Genomic DNA, 6,000 nt, shown 5'->3' with positions numbered 1-6,000 from the left:
AATGGACAGAGTGAAGATCAGGACTTTTAGAGAGAACAAATGTAGGTCAGTAGTCCAAGTATCACCTCATATCTGACAGTAAACCAATGATGATCCTTGTGGAGGTTAAAGCTGACCGTCCCACCCCAGAGCAGAACTCACAGTGGAGCATCGACACTTTACTGTCCTGCTAAACCTCAGAGCAGTAAACAGAGTCAACCATCCTAAGCATTCATACACAAAAGATCTCTGTAATCCAACACAGACAAAGAAGACGCAGCAACAAGCCGCTTTTTTACACTAGAAGAAAAATAAAAACCCAGTTTTATCCTCAGCTTCTCCACATGTGGTTGAAATGTGGATCTGTGCTGATCTGCTGATGTTTCTAAGGAGCTCCTTGATTTCTCCAGAGGGTTTCATGGTTTCACATCGTTGCTCTTTTCTCTGCAGAATAATGAACACAGCTCAGCTAGAGACCTGCTGGACTTGGCTTTTCCTTCGTTTAACCCTCGTGTCGTCCTGTGGGTCAAAATTGACCCGTTTTAAAGTTTGAAAATGTGGGAAAAAATCTATTTTCACAGTGAAACTTCTGATGTCCACATTTTCAACATTTTTAGTAAATCTTTGAACATTTTTTGGTGGAAAAAAGAAATGTTAAAAATGTTTCGTAAGAACATTCACATAAAAATCAACCAAAATCCAGCAAAATTCGCTGGATTTTGGTTGATTTTTATGTGAATGTTCTTAAAGAAAATATTAGAAGTTTTACTGATATATATGGAATCACTTTAGATACTTTTAGGATTTTCTGAACATTTTTACTCATTTTTTGAAAATATTTACAAGAATTGTCTTGCCAAATTTTGGGGATTTAAAAAAAAATATTTTAAGGGAAACTTTTAAGGAATTATTGGAATTTTCTTCCTGAAGGTTTTGCAAATTTTCAGAAATTTGGGGAATTTTTTTGCAGAATTTTTGGATTTTTTTCAGACAAGGAAACGATATTTTTTGGTGCCTGTAAATGAGGACAACAGGAGGGTTAAGTGTTCGAGGCTGAACTGGGTGATCAGAGGCCAGCAGAAGGTCAGAAGAGGCTTTTTCTGCAGATCCATGTGGACTTTAGGTGGATGTTCATCAGTTTGAGGAGACGTCAGGCTGACAGCAGTCTGTTGAGACCTGGGAGGATCCGGCTTAGTTAGAGAGGCCTTGAACAAACAGAATAGAGACGGAGGGAGGGATGGAGGAGGGATGGAGGAGGGATGGCTGCAAGGGCAAACTTTGGAGGGGGGTAAGAGGAAGGGAGGGAAAGGTGCAAATTAGGAAGCATGGATGGGGATGGGTGGAATTTAGGGGTGGAAGAGTGGAGGTAAACAGGGATGGATGGAATAAATGAAATGAAGACTAGAGGGAGGGAGGAGGAAGAGATGAAGTCAGAATATGAAACAAAATGATTAAAGAAAGGAGGAAGGAGGGCACTGTGCATGACAGGAGATTAGGATGGAGGGATTTAAAGAGGGGGAGGCAGTTTTAGAAAAAAAAAGGTGGAAGAAACTGAAAGGAAACGGCTTCCTGTGAGTAAAGGTTAGAAACACAAAGAGACGAGAGGCTCTGCTCTTCCTCCCTGTTTCTGTGGAAGAAGAAGAAAAAAGCGTGAGGGGAAGCAGGAGGCTGCTGAGGAGCAAATCAATAACCGATAAATAAATTATAAGCCACAAAATTTCAAAAGGCAGCAGCAAAACCAAATGAAGCACTCAGGAGCTGGAAGAGGAGGAGATGTTCACGTGTCGGGGTGTGTGCGTTTGGTGTGTTTTGTGTGGTTCTTTTGTTGTGGTGGAAAATGTGTGTCGGTGGAGGTGTTGATGTCATCGGCTCGGTGTGACATTTTTACACTCCGGCGTCCGGTTTGTGTTTTGTACCTCCAGGATTATCAGGATTTAGAGTCAGATTTCAGTTTATGGGAAAACCTCAGAAACATGCAGCTGGAAGCCAGGAAGGAGGAGAATTAAACATTCTCTATGTCAGGGGTGTCCAACATGAGGCCCGTGGGCCTCAGCATTAAACACTGAGAGTTCCCCTGGTGGAACAACCAGGTACTGCAGCGGGTCTAGAATACATTTTCTAACGCGTGTAGAGAATGCAGGTTTTCGCCGTCTTTTGGAGCTTGTGGAGCCTCAGTACACCTCATCTCCACACGACACTTCAGACAGCGTCCCACTAGATCTTTACTACCAGGTCCATGACCACCAGCAGAACACTGACCCTTTAAGACCAAACAAAGACCCATACATAACAGAAAAAAAGACAAAAAACAACATAACAAAAATAAAAATAATAATAAAAAATTATATATACCCAAATATAGAAAAGAAATGAGCAAAAATTTAATAAAATTAAAATAATAATATGTAAACCCAAATATAGAAATAATTTTTAAAAACTTAAAAAATAATACATTTATACTGATGAAAAAATAATAATGAGCATATATGTATAAATAATAGAAAATAATAAAAAATAAAACTGATGTTGTATTTTTTGCAGGGGTTTTTCCAGGCTTCAGGTTCAGCACAGATACAGAATAGACATTTTTTTTTATTAAAGCATTGCAGAGTTATTCGGTTGTCAAACATCTATGTTGGATTGATTATAAAAGCTTTAATATCCTTAATATGTGTCATATCAGGGAGAATGGTATCAGACTGGGACCAAGTGTTGGCTGATACTAAATATTTAATGTCTCAGATCGACTCATCTCTTACTACTGGGATGCACAAAGTGATTTAGATGAAATAATGTTGCAGAATGGTTATTCAAAAGCCAAATATTTCTGCTTGAAGAGTTTTATTATTAGGATCCAATCCTTGAACTCAGTCTGTTCATATTTGTTCAACACAGAAAAGAACAACAAACCCCAGAGAGAACAATGGATCCATGGAAGCGCTGACATTTGAAAGAATGTCTGAACTTCACACTGAAATTATATCCCAGCTGTAAGTGCACCCTCATCCACGCTGGCCCTGATCCTTCTCAGGCCCAGAGGAGTCCAAAAAAAAGCCTTCAGGATCACTTAGACCAGTGGTGTCCAACATGAGGCCCGTGGGCCAAAAGTGGTCCTCCAGAGGGTCCAATCCGGTCCTCAAAGTGTAAAAATTCCAGAGAAGACATTAACTGCAGATTGTAAATTAGTAAAACTATACATTTAAAATAATTTCTAGACCATGACAAGTTGTTTGGATCAGAAAGTAAAATACTGGATTGTTCATTGTTCTTTTGTCGTTTTGTGTCTCATTTGTCATATTTTGTCGTGTTTTTGTTGTTTTTTTCTGACTTTTGTCGTTTGTCTCATTTTTTTGTTGTTTTGTTTCTCATTTTTGTAATATTTTGTGTTTCCTTTTTGTCTTGCTTGTGTTTTTTGTCTTATTTTTGTCATTTTGTGTTTTGCTTTATTCAATGTTCTTGTACAACGTTTTGTGTTTTTTTGTCTCACTTGTGTTGTTAGTGTATTTTTTTGTCATTTTGTTTCTCACTTTTGTCAGTTTTTGTCTAATTTTTGTCGTTTGTCCATTTTTTGTCACTTTGTTTCTCGTTTTTGTCATTTTGTGTCTCATTTTTCTAGCATTTTGTCTTGTTTTTGTTGTTTTTTTTGTCTTTTATTGTCATAAAGTAAAATCCAGTTCCAGATGACTAAATATTGTGTTCCTTTGTGTCGACACTGTGATCTGGAAGTTGTAATGTGGAAATGATAAACTGAGGCTGAATGTTGATGAAACTGAATTTGTCTTTCTTCATAATTTTCAGGTTGTTCAGGATGTTTAGTAAAAAGATAATTCCTTAAATGTGAACATTTTCAGAATGTACTTTCTTGAAGTAAAACAAAGGAACCATTAGGAGATGTGGTTATTTATAGGTTATTATGCTGTGGTTTTACTGGTCCAACTGGGCTGAATGTTGAACCTGGACTAAGATGAGTTTGACAGCGTTGCCTTAGAGACACCAGCAGACCTGAGAGAGTGATCTGAGTCACAGCAGCAGCAGGAAAGACTTCACCTCTGGACTGTGGAGGAGGGAGTGGCATTGAACAGAAAGGAGGGTGTGTGACGGCCAGAGAAGGAGCTTTCTGCTTTCACGCGTTGCCAAGCAGTGAAAGAGTGTCTGTCACAGAGGACAAGCAAAGAGACAGAGCGGAAAAGTTGGACAAGAAAGAAAGAGACAAAGGGAGAAAGCTGGTTAGAGAGAAGAGAGCTGAAAAGAGCTCCTATCTACCGTCCCACCCCCTGATCTTCCTCCTCTCAGCTCAGACGGGAAGAAGAAAAAAAGGAAAAAGGAGTGCAGAGAGAGAGAGAGGTAGAGCTCAGCCTCGCTCGCTCTTTAGCGCAGGACTCAGGAATTTCCAGGACCTTTGGAGTTGTGAGCGCTCACATGCACACGCTGCTTTTCTCGTGGTGATACGAACCTGAGCAGAGAGGCAGTGAAAAGGAAAGAAAAGAAGGCGAGGGAATGAGTGAATAACCAGCTCCTCCAGTGGACTATCTGGCCAACGATGGCACCTGCCGAGGAGAAAGTGAGTCAGAGGAGCTGCTGATGAAGGTCAGATTCTCATTCATTTAACTGAAGCTCTGGCACCTTTTCTACCACTAATGAGGATATTTAATAGAGATTCTAATCCATAGCTGATGCGAGGAGTTGTGTGTTTTCTTTTTTTATCTGTATTTTTCCCAATCCATGAGACTTCAGAGACTCTTTAACCCTTGTGTCATCCTGTTTAAAAATGTGGAAAAAACACATTTTCAAAGTGAAAATTTCTACATTTTCAACATTTTTGGGAATTTTTGAAAATTTCTTGCTGGGAAAAAAAAAAGAAATGAAAAAAAGATTTTTTTTTTTAAAGAACATTCAGAAAAAAATCAACCAAAATCCAGCAAAATTCGCTGGATTTTGGTTGATTTTTATGTGAATGTTCTTAAAGAAAATATTAGAAGTTTTACTGATATATATGGAATCACTTTAGATATTTTTAGGATTTTTTGGAAGATTTTTACTCATTTTTTGAAAATATTTACAAGAATTTTCTTGCCAAATTTGGGGGATTTTTAAAATTATTTAATAAAACTTTTAAGGGGAAATTTTTAAGGAATTATTGGAATTTTCTCCCTGAAAGTTTTGCAAATTTTCAGAAATTTGAGGATTTTTTTGCTGAATTTTTTGATTTTTTTTTCAGACAAGGAAACGATATTTTTGGTAAATGAAGACAACAGGAGGGTTAAAGTAGTTTTCTTGGATATTCCTGAATGCTGGAGCTGGGAATGCTGGGAATGCCCCGGTATAGGTGCAGGAATGCTGTGTTTGTGGTTTCATATCTGTGTTGGTCATTAGGGCGATTTCCATGCAGTAACACAGCTCTGCTGCAGGACGGAGTGTGTGTTTGTGGAAATGTTGTCTTTAATTGGATCTGATCAGCGGGTGATTCATCTGCACTGAAATCAGGAATGGAAGAGTTTTCATGTGTGTCTTGGATATTTTATTTCCTGCCGGTTCACCAGTGGAAGTGGGGATTTAGTGGGAATCATTATTGCTTTCGCAGAAAACCTGGGAAAGTTTTCAGCTTGAGAGCAAAATACGCTCTAATAGTGTTTCTGTTCATTGTTCGGGGGCTTGTACCTGAACAATATGGCCTCATATGAATTTTAAATAAGCTGTAAATTAGAGCTGGTCGAGGCTTTTTGCACCTGCTGTTATTGTGAGCTTCATCCCTCCACACTCTGTCACTTTTCTTCTCTAATCTCTTTTACTTCGGCCTTTTTCTGCAGGTTTTTCTCAGAAATCCCACCACTAATACAGAAGCTTATCCTTCCATCCTTCCTCCAGCTCTTTCTCCTCTTTGTCCTTCATTCTCTTTGCTCTTTCTTGTTCCTCCTCGCTGTCACTCGGAGGATCCTTCTGGCTGTTTTCTGGCTGTTTTCAGGCTCTCAGGTGTGCGTTCTGGCTGTCATTTCATCCTTTCAGTCCTGTAATCCGTTGCTT

The 6,000-nt window shown here is 38.9% G+C and overlaps 1 protein-coding gene across 2 annotated transcripts in view; it reads left to right on the top strand.

Moving 5' to 3' along the window:
• Positions 1-4,116: 4,116 nt before the first annotated feature.
• sema3b (sema domain, immunoglobulin domain (Ig), short basic domain, secreted, (semaphorin) 3B) overlaps positions 4,117-6,000 on the top strand; it is a 125,097-nt gene continuing 123,213 nt past the window's right edge. For both annotated transcript variants that reach the window (XM_055012798.1, XM_055012799.1), the window contains exon 1: positions 4,117-4,566. The gene's annotated coding sequence lies outside the window, so the exon portion shown is untranslated. The remainder of the gene's footprint in view (positions 4,567-6,000) is intronic.

Source organism: Amphiprion ocellaris, chromosome 8, assembly GCF_022539595.1.
Source record: "Amphiprion ocellaris isolate individual 3 ecotype Okinawa chromosome 8, ASM2253959v1, whole genome shotgun sequence".
Classification (NCBI taxonomy): Eukaryota; Metazoa; Chordata; class Actinopteri; family Pomacentridae; genus Amphiprion; species Amphiprion ocellaris.
This window is presented reverse-complemented; position numbering and strand designations above follow the sequence as displayed.